Below are 14,942 nucleotides of genomic sequence, written 5' to 3'. Positions count from 1 at the left end.
CCGAAAACCCAATTGTTTCTACAGAGTGGAAGGATCATTGTGATCTGGGTCATTGGAATAACTTCATATGTGTGGGACTCAGAGTGAGCTTTGCAGGGTAGATTGCTTTGAATGAGGAAAGAGAAGAGAGGCAGACATTCTGACCATAAACAATTGAATTTTAGCCCCCCTCCCAATTTTTTTTAGGACAGAGAGAGTAAGTAGCATGTTATACCGATGGGCAGAGTACTGAAATCCAGGAGAACCAGTTCATAGTTTTAGTTTGGCAACCAGTTCACTGTGGAGCATCACAAGATATTCTTCAGAAGTAAAACTAGAAAAATAGATGACAATAATTTTTCACTTACATAGCAAAAACCAATTTGATCTGATTCTAAAATCATCAGTGTTGTACTCTCAGGCTGTTAACAATAATTACTGCTGGCATTCTAGGTTTGCCAAGCAAAAAATATCAGAAAGAATCCCCTTTTCCTCTGTTGAGAGAAAAACAGACACCCAACTCCAATGTAGAGGTGATTAATACATGTGAAGACACTAAGGATTGATCACATGACAATTCCAATGCATTGAAAGCCATGTACCTCCCTGTAGACCACTGGAATTTAGAGAATTCAAGTGAAGTAAGATGGTGCCAAAAGCAAGATTTAGTGATGCCTTTGAAGTCTCGATATACTTTGTTGATGTTCAAAACCTTGAGTTACTAGTAATATTTCACATGTGTATAGCATGTCAAACTTCTCAAAATAATCACATTAGCTTTTAACATTTATTCTTCTGTGTTAGTTATTGTTTCCATGTTACAGGTAAAAACACTCAGACATGAAGGTGTCAAGTGATTTATCTAAGTTTAGACAGTAAATCTATAGTAGCCTCCAACCTAAAATCTACATTTACTCAAACTATACTATGATTATAGTTCTTTTCCCCACCATGGTGGCTATGGTTTGTCTAGATTTGCTTGCAGTGTTTTTCATGGTTTTTTTTTTTTTTCATGGCTACTTTTGCAGACTTTCTTCTGAGGAGTGTTTATCCATGTGGCATATCCACTGGTGTTCTGGCAAATATTTAATAACTAATTCTCTGGGAAGAAAAAAAAAACATTTTAGGTACTAATTTATAGTATTTGCCAATTTTTTGTGGTATAAATACTCTCATCATGGCTAATTTAAAGCTACCAATGTAATGTCGCTGAAATCAGAGTTGTAAAGAAAGGCAATATCAGCCCTCTCCTTGTATCAATTCCTTTAATTCCAGGTAAGCTTATAGAATTCACTGGGGCTGAGAAAATATGATTATCCTTTCAAAGTTGCACTTGGCTCAAGCCCAAGTCCATAAAATTTAACTATTTTTACTTGATTATGATACTTGAGTGAAAGCTTCAGAGAGGAATATATCCATAATAAAATTTGGGGACAGATGAAAACAAGGCACTCAACTGAAAGGGAAGAAAAGATTCTTTCCTAGGAATCAGTAGCCTACCTTTCTTTGTCAAATTGTTATGTTATCTCATTCTTCTCCTTCTACACAACTTGGTTGTATACTCAACTCTGTAATTTTAGTTCTCTCTAATTCAGTTTCCTCTCCTGAGCTTTAGACATTCATATATACATCAGCATGTTCAAAACTAGACATTGATACCCAGTTTCAGTCACACTAACTGTTCTTTTTCTATATTCTCTAATGGATTAAGTAAGAAAACAAAGATTCAACTTAGATCTCTCCTCTAACCTCACCATTGTAGCCAATCTATTGGCAAATCCTACTAATTTTATGATTCTATTTTTTTTCTTGAACTTATGTTCAACTACCATTTTACAATTTGTGTCTAACTTTTTAGTATGGTGTCTTAGCCAGTTCAGGCTGTTACAACAAAACACTATAAACTGTGTTGTTTAAAAAACAGATCATCACTTCTCTCAGTTCTGGAGCCTGGGAAGGCCAAGATCAAGTTGCTGGCCAGCTAACTTAATTCCTGGTAAGGACTCTATTACTGGCTTGCAGCCTTGTCACTGTGCCCTTACATGAGAAAGTGAGACAGCTCTGGCCTCTCTCATCCTTTTCTTATAAAGATATTAATCTCAACACAGGAACCCCAACCTCATGATCTCATTTTTCCTCCCAAAGGTTATACCCCTAAACACCATTCCATTAGAGATGAGGGTTTCAGCATGTGAATTTTAGAGAAACAAACATTCAATTCCTAACCCATGTTGGTTGTATAAGGCTCTCTGTGCTCTCTGGAAATATTGCTTACCATTCATGTCTCATACTTTACATCAGGGGTCTCAAACTCGCGGCCCACCGAACAATTTTGTGCGGCCCGCAGACTAATCCACGAAGTTCAAAATATTTTGGATAAAATTAAGTAAGCCTAGGGGCCTACTTGTATTTTTTCATTTCTCTAGCATCCTAGCTAGATATTAGCTTAGTTAACAGCAGTTGTGATGCGAACTAGTTTCTGGTCGTTTTGTGACACTGAGTAAACTGCATGTACGATTGTGCTTGTTGTACTGATTTTTTTTTGTTTTCAACTGCAGTGAGAAAAGTGTTGCGTAACAGTTGCCTTTTGTAGACCTAGTGTGGCCCGCCAAACGGCTGTGATCTTGCTCTGCGGCCCACATGCTGAGTTGAGTTTGAGACCCCTGCTTTACATTGTGATATCAGACTTGCATAGTGACCCAATAAATATTCATCATGTTGCTCTCTTTGAGGACTATACTGCCTGGAACACACTTCCCACAGTTCTGCATCCTTTGCCTGTGTAATTATTCATCCTTTAATGTCTACTTTCAGTGGCAACTCCTCTAGAAAAAGTCTTCCCTGAGTCCTATCCTGTCTCATTGCTGGCCTAAGTGTTGCTTCTTTGTATTTTCACTGCACATTTTTTAGATCCATGACTTAAGATTATTACAATACCCCTTCTTAATATTCCTTAAGCTCTTAAAGAGGGACACTGTATGGCCAGTAGTCACGGCCCTCACAGCCATATATATGCAGGCTCCCACTGGATTTGGGTTGACAGTAAAGAAACAAGGGAGCCAAAAAATGGTGGCCGTTCCTTTATTCAAGTCTCGCACTAGCTGGCAAGCAAACACACAGGGAAAAAACACTTTCCTTTCACTCAGGGTTCCCAAAGATACTGACACATTCTCTGGTTCCACAACCAGGAGAATCTTCTCTGGTTTCTCCTAGAATCAAAGGCCCTGCCAGTTTCAGTGAAGCTCACAAAAGCCCCTCACCTCTGTTTCCCATCTCCTTCTTCAAACTTTCTGCACAAACTGGCTTCTCCTTCAGCACCCTGCATCCTCTCTTCTCTCACTCTGCAAATGTGGCTTTGCCCTCCTCCAGCACACATTAGCAAAACAATGGCCCTTCCCAAGCAGGAAGGTAATTTGCAATTTGACAGATCACATTTTTAACTATTTAAGTGAGCAAAATAAAAAAATACAAATTTTACAAATTCATTTGTCCAACAGACACAATGAACTATTTGCTTTTATTTTTTCAAAACTAAGCAGGTAATTTAGCAAAAAATAGTTAAAGTGTATCACTAAAGGATAAAGAAATATCTAACAATATACATTGAAGTTAGAACAATCATATAGAAGAGGTATAAAATGGAAGCAATAAGCTAAGAACTGGCAATTCTGGTTCGATTTGATCATGTTTGCAGTTTATTTTGCTTGAGAGTCCTAAAATAGCTCAACCCATTCTCAGTATTTGTAAATTAATTTGAATGAGAATAAAGGAGAGGCAGCGGTGAGAGTCAGAAGCAAATTGTTTTAAGCTAGTATTTGAGTTCCTACTTCAGGCCTTTGCAAAAAACACTGACGGTGATATGACATTGCAACTACATGTTATTTTCTAGATGTTTAGGAAGGAGGGTCGCTTGACTGCCTCCCAGATTCTTGAGTATCTTGTACAGAGAACTAGACAGGCCTTCCTACTCTTACGACGATCACACAGAATGGTTAAAATGGAAAACTGAAGTTAGAAAGATAAAGGCTAAAATTTCTTCTCTGCTTCTTATAAGAAATATAATCTTTGTCCCATTAAACTCTCCAAGACTCCATTTTCTCATCTGAAAATTGAGGTGAGCATTATCCGCCTCCCAAACTTATAGTATTATAATCATAAGTTTAGAAAAGGCACAAGCGTTGGTCAAGTGTTTTGGTTGCAAGCCTCAGAAACGGAGTCCAGTTGTTGTAAGTCACAAAAGAAATAGATTGGAAACATACAAGATATTTACAGCAATAACTAACACCTGTAGTAGCAGTCTTGGAAAACCAAATCTAAGCAAACCTTGGGAGGACAAGAAGCAAAGAGTATAAAAACCACCAGGAACTATGTGACCAGAATGCCCCTACTGTGGACAATACACCTGAGAACTCCTCTCCCTCTGCATTCACCCAGTAGAAAGTGTAACTTTCCTATAGGTTTTCTGTTACTAACTCCAGATTCAAAGTCTTGGGTAGGAACATTACATTTTTGATGACCTAATCATCTTTTCTCACCATTTTTTTTCAGAGTGGGAGAGAAATAATTACTTTTCTATAGTTTTTTTTTTTTTTTTTGCAAAGAAGTAACATTTTAATAATGTTAAGTCTTAGAATGAATGATTTACTTCTCCATTTATTCAAGAATTAAAAACTTTTTTATGATAATGTTTTGGTAATTTTTTCCATTAATATTTTCTTTTTTTTTTTTTTTTTTTATATAATTTTATTTTTTTAATGGGGTGACATCAATAAATCAGGATACATATATTCAAAGATAACAAGTCCAGGTTATCTTGTCGTTCAATTATGTTGCATACCCACCACCCAAAGTCAGATTGTCCTCTGTCACCTTCTATCTTGTTTTCTTTGTGCCCCTCCCCACCCCCTATCCCCCTCCCATTCCCACCTCCCCCCCCCGTAACCACCACACTCTTATAAATGTCTCTTAGTTTCACTATTATGTCCCACCTACGTATGGAATAATACAGTTCCTGTTTTTTTCTGATTTACTTATTTCGCTTCGTATCATGTTATCAAGATCCCACCATTTTGCTGTAAATGTTCCGATGTCATCATTTCTTATGGCTGAGTAGTATTCCATAGTGTATATGTGCCACATCTTCTTTATCCAGTCATCTATTGATGGGCTTTTTGGTTGTTTCCATGTCCTGGCCACTGTGAACAATGCTGCAATAAACATGGGGCTGCATGTGTCTTTACGTATCAATGTTTCTGAGTTTTTGGGATATATACCCAGTAGAGGGATTGCTGGGTCATAAGGTAGTTCTATTTTCAGTTTTTTGAGGAACCACCATACTTTCTTCCATAATGGTTGTACTACTTTACATTCCCACCAACAGTGTATGAGGGTTCCTTTTTCTCCACAGCCTCTCCAACATTTGCTGTTATCTGACTTGCTAATAACAGCTAATCGAACAGGTGTGAGGTGGTATCTCATTGCCGTTTTGATTTGCATTTCTCTAATAGCTAAAGAAGATGAGCATCTTTTCATATATCTGTTGGCCATTTGTATTTCTTCCTGGGAGAAGTGTCTATTCATATCCTCTTCCCATTTTTTTATTGAATTGTTTGTTTGTTTGTTGTTGAGTTTTATGAGTTCTTTGTATATTTTGGATATTAGGCCCTTATCTGAGCTGTCGTTTGAAAAAATCATTTCCCATTTAGTTGGCTTTCTGTTTATTTTGTTATCAGTTTCTCTTGCTGAGCAAAAACTTCTTAGTCTGATGTAGTCCCATTCATTAATTTTTGCCTTCACTTCTCTTGCCTGTGGAGTCAAATTCATAAAATGCTCTTTAAAACCCAGGTCCCTGAGTTGAGTACCTATGTCTTCTTCTATGTACTTAATTGTTTCAGGTCTTATGTTTAGATCTTTGATCCATTTTGAGTTAATTTTTGTACAGGGGGAGAGACTGTAGTCCAGTTTCATTCTTTTGCATGTGGCTTTCCAGTTTTCCCAGCACCATTTATTGAAGAGGCTTTCTTTTCTCCATTGTGTGTTGTTGGCCCCTTTATCAAAAATTATTTGACTATATATATGTGGTTTTATTTCTGGACTTTCTATTCTGTTCCATTGGTCTGAGTGTCTATTTTTCTGCCAATACCATGCTGTTTTGATTGTCGTGGCCCTATAATAGAGTTTGAAGTCAGGTATTGAAATGCCCCCAGCTTCATTCTTTTTCTTTAGGATTGCTTTGGCTATTCGGGGTTTTTTATAGTTCCATATAAATCTGATGATTTTTTGCTCTATTTCTTTAAAAAATGTCATTGGAAGTTTGATGGGAATTGCATTAAATTTGTATATTGCTTTGGGTAATATAGCCATCTTGATTATATTTATTCTTCCTAGCCAAGAACAAGGTATATTCTTCCATCTCATTATATCTTTTTCGATTTCCCTTAACAATGGTTTATAGTTTTCATTATATAAGTCCTTTACATTCTTTGTTATGTTTATTCCTAAGTATTTTATTTTTTTTGTTGCAATCGTGAAGGGGATTATTCTTTTGAGTTCCTTCTCAGTTGTTTCATTGTTGGCATATAGAAAGGCTATTGACTTCTGTATGTTAATTTTGTATCCTGCGACCTTACTGTATTGGCTTATTGTTTCTAGTAGTCTTTTTGTGGATTCTTTGGGGTTTTCGATGTATAGTATCATATCATCTGCAAAAAGTGATACCTTTACTTCTTCTTTTCCGATATGGATGCCTTTTATTTCTTTGTCTTGTCTGATTGCTCTGGCTAGAACCTCTAGTACCACATTAAATAAGAGTGGAGAGAGTGGACAACCCTGTCTTGTTCCTGATTTAAGAGGGAAAGCCTTCAGTTTAGTGCCATTTAATATGATGTTAGCTGATGGTTTATCATATACGGCCTTTATCATGTTGAGATATTTTCCTTCTATACCCATTTTGTTGAGAGTCTTAAACATAAAATTGTGTTGTATTTTATCGAAAGCTTTTTCTGCGTCTATTGATAAGATCATGTGGTTTTTGTTCTTTGTTTTGTTGATATGGTGTATTACATTAACCGTTTTACGTATGATGAACCATCCTTGAGATTCTGGGATGAATCCCACTTGATCATGATGTATTATTTTTTTAATATGTTGTTGTATTTGATTTGCTAGTATTTTGTTTAGTATTTTAGCATCTGTATTCATTAGAGATATTGGTCTGTAGTTTTCTTTTTTTGTGCCATCCTTGCCTGGTTTTGGTATGAGGGTTATGTTGGCTTCGTAAAATGTGTTTGGAAGTATTGCTTCTTCTTCAATTTTTTGGAAGACTTTGAGTAGAATAGGAACCAAGTCTTCTTTGAATGTTTGATAAAATTCGCTGGTATAGCCGTCAGGGCCTGGACTTTTATTTTTGGGGAGGTTTTTAATGGTTTTTTCTATTTCTTCTCTACTGATAGGTCTGTGTAGGCTTTCTGCTTCTTCTTGACTCAGTCTAGGAAGGTTGTATTTTTCTAGGAATTTATCCATTTCTTCTAGGTTGTTGAATTTAGTGGCATAAAGTTTTTCATAGTATTCTACAATAATTCTTTGTATATCTACGGTGTCCGTGGTGATTTCTCCTCTTTCATTTTGGATTTTGTTTATATGAGTTCTTTCTCTTTTTTCCTTGGTAAGTCTTGCCAAGGGTTTGTCAATTTTGTTGATCTTTTCAAAGAACCAGCTCCTTGTTCTATTAATTTTTTCTATAGTTTTTCTGTTCTCTAATTCACTTATTTCTGCTCTGATTTTTATTATCTCCTTTCTTCGGCTGGTTTTGGGTTGTCTTTGTTCTTCTTTTTCTAGTTCCTTAAGGTGGGAAGTTAAGTGGTTCACTTGGGCTCTCTCTTGTTTGTTCATATATACCTGAAGTGATATGAACTTCCCTCTTATCACTGCTTTTGCTGCATCCCATAGATTCTGATATGTCGTATTGTCATTTTCATTAGTCTGTATATATCTTTTGATCTCTGCACTTATTTCTTCTTTGACCCATTCATTTTTTAAAAGTATGTTGTTTAGTTTCCACATTTTTGTGGGATTTTTTTCCTCTTTTTTGCAGTTGAATTCTAGTTTCAAGGCTTTATGATCAGAAAATATGCTTGGTACAACTTCAATTTTTCTGAATTTGCTGATGTTGTTTTTGTGGCCCAACATATGGTCAATTCTTGAGAATGATCCATGTACACTGGAGAAAAATGTATACTCAGTCACTTTGGGATGAAATGTCCTGTAGATGTCTATCATATCCAGGTGCTCTAGTGTTTTGTTTAAGGCCACTATGTCTTTGTTGATTCTCTGTTTGGATGACCGATCTAGAGCCGTCAGCGGTGTATTGAGGTCTCCAAGTATGATTGTATTTTTGTCAGTTTTTGTTTTAAGATCAATAAGTAGCTGTCTTATATATTTTGGTGCTCCTTGGTTTGGTGCATATATATTAAGAATTGTTATGTCTTCTTGATTCAGTGTCCCCTTAGCCATTATGAAATGGCCATTTTTGTCTCTGAGTACTTTTCCTGTCTTGTAGTTAGCATTATCCGATATGAGTATTGCTACACCTGCTTTTTTTTGGATGTTATTTGCTTGGAGTATTGTTTTCCAGCCTTTCACTTTGAATTTGTTTTTATCCTTGTTACTTAGATGAGTTTCCTGTAGGCAGCATACAGTTGGATTTTCTTTTTTAATCCATTCTGCTACTCTGTGCCTTTTTATTGGTGAGTTTAATCCGTTTACATTTAGTGTAATTATTGATACTTGTGAGTTCCCTATTGCCATTTTATATCTTGCTTTCTGTTAGTTTTGTGTCTTGTTTGATCCTTCTCTTTTGTTTTTCTATCTTTTGTTTTTATTTGGTTGTATTCCATCCATCTTTCCACTGTTGCTATCTTTTTTATCTCATGTGCTTCTGTGGTGTTTTTTTCAATGGTGGTTACCTTTGAATAATGAAAAGGGTCCCTACCCTGTTCATTGTAGCGAACTATTTTGTGAGTACTTTTGCACTCCATCGTCCTTTGCTACTGTTAATCTCCATCTTCTCCCCCTCTTTCTTTTTGTTGTTGTCACAGTTTAAATTTGGTTTTATTGTGTTCTTCTTGGAGCTTTTACTTGTGGCTCTGTTTTTTTTTTTTCTTTGTATCTGATTGGAGAATCCCCTTTAGTAATTCCTGGAGTGGGGGTTTTCTGATGATAAATTCCCTCATCTTTTCTGTATCTGTGAATGTTTTTATTTCTCCTTCATATTTGAAGGATAGCTTTGATGGGTATAGTATTCGTGGCTGAAAGTTCCTCTCTTTCAGGACTTTAAATATTGGGGTCCACTCTCTTCTAGCTTGTAGAGTTTCTGCTGAGAAATCTGATGATAATCTAATGGGCCTTTCTTTATATGTTGTATTCTTCTTTTCCCTGGCTGCCTTGAGAATTTTTTCTTTGTTGTTGGTTTGTGTCAATTTCATTATGATATGCCTTGGAGTAGGTTTGTTGGGGTTAAGAAAACTTGGAGTTCTGTTTGCTTCTTGAACTTGAGGCTTTAGTTCTTTCCACAGGCTTGGGAAGTTCTCATCTATTATTTGTTTGAGTATGTTCTCCATTCCATTTTCTCTCTCTTCTCCCTCTGATATACCTATTATTCTTATGTTATTCTTTTTGATGGAGTCAGATAATTCTTGTAGGGCTATCTCATTTTTTTTAATTTTTGAGTCTCTTTCTTCTTCTCTCTGTTGTGCCTCAAGTTGCTTGTCTTCTATTTCACTAATCCTCTCTTCTATCTGACCTGTTCTATTAGCTAAGCTTGTTACTTCGTTTTTCAGCTCGTGAATTGAGTTTTTCATCTCTGTTTGATTTGTTTTTATAGTTTCAATTTCCTTGGACATATATTCTTTGTGTTCATTGAGTTGTTTTCTGAGCTCCCTAAATTGCCTTTCTGTGTTTTCTTGTATATCTCGGAGGATTTTTAGGATTTCTATCTTGAATTCTCTGTCATTTAGCTCCAAGGTTTCCAATATATTAAATTTTTTCTCCATAGATTTTTCCTCATCTAGCTGTGTTACCTCTCTTTCTTTTGTATCCATGATATTCGATTTTCTCTTCCTTAATGGCATCTGAGGGTGGTTTTGTTGATAGTATTAATGAGATTTAATAAAGAATAAAAAGTTTAAAAAAATAATAAAAAAAATCGAAAAGAGTTGTTTTTTAAAAAAAAAAATTAATAATGAAATAAAGAAAAATAAAATAAAATAAAAATTAAAAAAAAAAAAAAAAGGAAATTATTCCCCCCTTCCTTTTTTCCTCTCCTCTCCTCTCCCCTCTTTCTTGATAAAATCTTGTGGTGGACTGTGAATTATAACAAACAATGCCTGTGATGGAGGGCCTGAATTGGGGAAAAGTAATAAAGGGGCAAAAAAAAAAAAAAAGAAAAAAAAAAGAGCGTATGGACCCACAAAAAGCAAATAAGGAAAAAATTTGGGTCAAGAATAAAATGATTTGCTTTTAGGTGTTGGTTGTCTAAGAGTTATGATGAGAGGATTAAGAGGAAAATGGAAAAATGGGGGGACAAATTAAAAAATTACTACTGTATTTAGTGGAACAAGAACTAGATAATATGGAGAGCCAGGGATGGGAGCATTGCTAGTGAGTTAAAAAGGTGAAGTAAAACCCCCCCAAAAGCCACAAACATAAGTTTGAGTCCCAGATAAGATAATTTGTTTGTTATTGAGGTTTGAATGAGAGGAGATGTAAAGGAGAAAGGAAGAAACTAATATAGAGGGAGAAAAGAAAGAGAGAGAGAAAAAAAAAAGAGGGAACCACTAAAAGAAGAAAAAAGAAAGGAGAGAGAGAGAGAGAGAGTTAAGGGTTTTGGAGTGCAACCCTCATAGAGAGAAAGGAAGAGAAGAGAAAAGATAATGGGAGATGTAACACTTATGTGTAGTGTAGTTCAAGGAGAGGAGAGAGTAAGACCAGTAGAGAGTTAATCAGCCAAATTGGAGGAGGAAAAAAAAAGTATCAAGAATGAAGATAAGAGAAACAAACGAACAAATATAATAAAATGGGATAGGTTATAAAGTCTGCAGATTATTCTTGATTTTGAGAGGTTATCTTCTTGCTTTTTCTTTTCTCTCCCTCTTCCTGGTCGGTGACTCTGTACCCCGGGTTTTGCCCCTTTGGCACGCTCAGGTGGAGGTTTGCAGTTGATAAGTCTCTATGGCAATGTCATGTATTGTGCTTTAGTCTCGTTGGCAGTCGAGGCTATTAGCATTTATAGGCTCCGACAGTGAGAGAGTCCGTGTTCCTGGAGCCTTTCTCCTAGTCTTTCCTTCCTCAATTAGTAGCCTGATAATCCAGCTATGGGGTTGCTGCTGCCTCTGCCTGGATAGTAAGAGGCTCAAAGAGCTGGCAACTCCCCACTCTATTTCCACTCAGCACAGGGCTCTGGGTAAGGCTCAGTCAGTCAGAGCTGCTAGCATAATCAGGCGGGCTTTCCGGCCATTCAAAGACCTCTGGCTCTGCCACTCTGTCCGGTAACACAAGCGGGCGCCCACTTCCGGGGCGCTTGGAGGAAACTCTCACTCACTGGCTGCGCGCGCAGACCAGGATATCTGGCCAGCAGTCTCACGCTCTGAGTGAAACCCCCAACCGCAGGGAAAAGTTGCAGCATTGGAATTGAGTCTCGCTCCGTCCCCGTGCGTGGCTTTTGCAAGGCGCTGGGGCGGCCCGAGATTCCGCTTTGGCCCACACAAAGGCCCCTGACTCTGCCCCTCTGTGCGATAACACGGGCGCGCACTGCTGAGGCACTCGGAGGAATCGCTCACTCCTTATCTGCGCGCGCAGACCAGGATATGAGGCCGGCCGCGTTTCCCTCTGAGTGAAACACCCTCCAGTACGGAAAATCTCCACCGTTGGAATTAGTTCTCACTCCCTTCCGTGTGTGGCTTTCCCAGGGCACTGGGGCTGCCCAGAGACTCTGCCCTCGGCCCACAGAAAGGCCTCTGACCCTGCCTCTCCGTGGGGCAACACGGGCACCCACTTCCGGGGCTTAGGAAGAAATCTCTCGCCCACTAACTGCACACCAACCAGGAGACCGGGTAAAATGTCCGCGCCGCTTGTCTTTGTTTGGGTTTGGCACGAGTGTTAGCTTGTATTGCCCGGGTTGCCACAGGATCAGATTTTCCTTGGCTTGGATCTCCGTGCCACAGCCTGGTTCGGCTGTTTGTGTCGTGGCCTGGATGTATTCACCCCCTTTGCCCGCCTCAGTTTCTATATTCACAGTTACCAGAGAAAGCCGCCCTGTTTAGGTTAGTGAGGAAGGCGGAGCATTTCTTACTCCCTATTTCCTTCGGGGTTTGGTTATATATTTAGCCAATTTTTCACTCAATCATACCTTTGGGTGTATTGCGAAGCATCTGGAAGCTCCAAGTATAGGTTTTTCTGTTTCTGGTTGAAGATCTTGTTGAGTTTTGGGGGAGATTTATCGGTATCGCTTCCTACCCCGCCATTACTCTGACGTCATCTCCTCTATAGTTTTTTTAATAGTTTGTTCGACTTTCTTTCTCACTAATAGCAAACACAATTGAGAATTTTTCCCAAATAGGAAGGAGAAATTAAATTCTAGTCAATGGAAAATGGCAATTTGCCTGCCCACCATCTACAGGTACTTTTCTTCCCCTACATATACAAGATTACTGCCTCCTTCTGTCGCTATCCCCTCCGTTAACCAAAAGCGTACACAACACCTCCTCAGAGAGACTTATTCAATTACATGTTATCCAACCCAGCTTTTAAATACAGGATGTGGGGGTAAGGCACACTCATCTATCTTCCTCCTCTCCTGATATTTTGTGAAATATTGACTAAAGGAATCAATGTAACCAATAACAGAACACTTTACAAAAATATAGTGACCAAAAATTATAGCAATGCAAAGTAAAATCTCCATGAACGAATAAATAAACAGGAGAACAGAAAGGAGGGCTACAGGAATCCTGTAATCCTAGGTTCCGCAATTCGACGGTACAATGGCATCACTAGGGTTTGCCCTTGCCCACCACTCCCACTTGCTATTTGCTTCAGCATCTCACCTGAGCAGGAGCAGCTTAGCAATGGTGTTACAAACACCATTAATCATGAGAGATATGATTTCCCCTATATCAGGTTGCTGATGCTTCTATTTACTTAAAGCTTGCTATTGAAATAGAGTATACAGAAAAATTCACATTGATATGCATTTCAATAGCTTTTTTTAAAAAACTAATCAAACCTGTGAATCAACACTGAGACTGAGAAATAGACTCTCATGAGCTTGCAAGAAGCCTACCTTGAATTTCCTTCCAGTTATTACTACTTTCAAATATGCCCTCATACCTAACAAGTAACAATGGAGATTAGCTTTACTTGTTAGTCCTCCATTAACTTTTGTTCCTAGACCCTGTAGTTGATCCCCTAAGTTCCAACCATAACTTCTCCCTGGCAACATTGTGTTGCAGAAACACATTTTTTTCTCAACAGTCAAAATCAATCACCCCAATTGACACAATGCCCTTCTTTTTCAATCTCTTTGCCAGTCGTATGAGGAACACTAGAGCATGTTGGTAAGAGTGAAATATTATACTTGCCAGGTGCAAGTTAACTGCTTCTTTTGTTTTCTATTTATCAGACTAATGGCAAAACATTTGTCACCAGATGCTAGGGGAAATGCAATTTTGCTCTTGTAAGAAATCCACTTTTGCTATTGGTGTTTATAATGTAATCCAAAGCTGTTCTTCAATGTCACACATGTCTTTTGTATTTGGCCACATAAAGATGTAATGAGGATGTGTGGGAATTATCTCCCCTACATCTCATAAGTCTTAACTCCCCCAGGTACCTTAGGATTTACTGTTTTGGTAGATTGGAGTTCCAGTAGTACATGTTTACTCATTTCTAAAAACACTCCATGAAGCCAACAACTCGGTTTATTAAGTCTACTAATTGTTATAAATATAGGAACTAGAGTTTTCAGAGCCAGGACCCTAAAGTCCTGACATTTTTATTATTTAATTTTTTTCTCATATCCTTTTAGCCTAGACATTTTGTTAAAGGGTAGGAAAAAGTTTTAGAATTCAAATCATCATTGGGGCTATAATATTCACACAACATCAGGGTAGTTGACTCTTTTGTGGACCAGCATAGAATTTTTGGCAGACAAGAAGTTGAAAACCACTGAGACTCAACTCTTTTCAAGGAACTCTAAAACTGTGAACTGATTCAGGTTTGAAAAACAAATTAGAAGCCTAAAAGTCAAAGAAGACAGTAGAAGACTACTCTTCTGTTTTGTTTTCAGTAATTCTATGATCAAATAATAGTCTTTAAATATATTGGCATATCAAACAATTCTGATTGTCACACTCACTCTCTATATGGGTCTGAAGTGCCCAGAGAAACAGAAGCAAGAGGATACATACAGAGATACATATAGATATATAAGAGGAAAATTACTATAATAATCAGCTCACACAATTATGGAGGACAAGAAGTTCCACTGTCTGCCACCTAAAAAAGCAGAGAAGCTGATGGTATAATTCAGTCTGAACCCAAAAGCCCCAGAATTGGGGCAGAGTTGTCAAGGGCATAAGTGCCAGTCCCAGTTTGAATACCCAAAGACCAGCAATGTCAATATCCAAGGGTTGAAGAACACAGGTATTGTGCTCAAGCAGGGTAAATTTGCCCTTCCTCTGACTTTTGTTCTATCTATTTGGCCTTATAAGATGTAGGGAAGATAATTCCTACACATTCTCATTACATCTTTATGTGGCCAAATACAAAAGACATGTGTGACATTGAAGAATAGCTTTGGATTACATGATAAACACCAATAGCAAAAGTAGGTGTTCTTACAAGAAGGTGAGGTCAGCCTTCTTTGCTCAGTTCACTGATTTAAATGCTAATCTCTTTCAGGACCAGGT

The sequence above is a fragment of the Saccopteryx leptura genome, chromosome 11 (genome assembly GCF_036850995.1).
Source record: "Saccopteryx leptura isolate mSacLep1 chromosome 11, mSacLep1_pri_phased_curated, whole genome shotgun sequence".
NCBI classification, from domain to species: domain Eukaryota; kingdom Metazoa; phylum Chordata; class Mammalia; order Chiroptera; family Emballonuridae; genus Saccopteryx; species Saccopteryx leptura.
Note: the sequence above shows the minus strand (reverse complement) of the source record.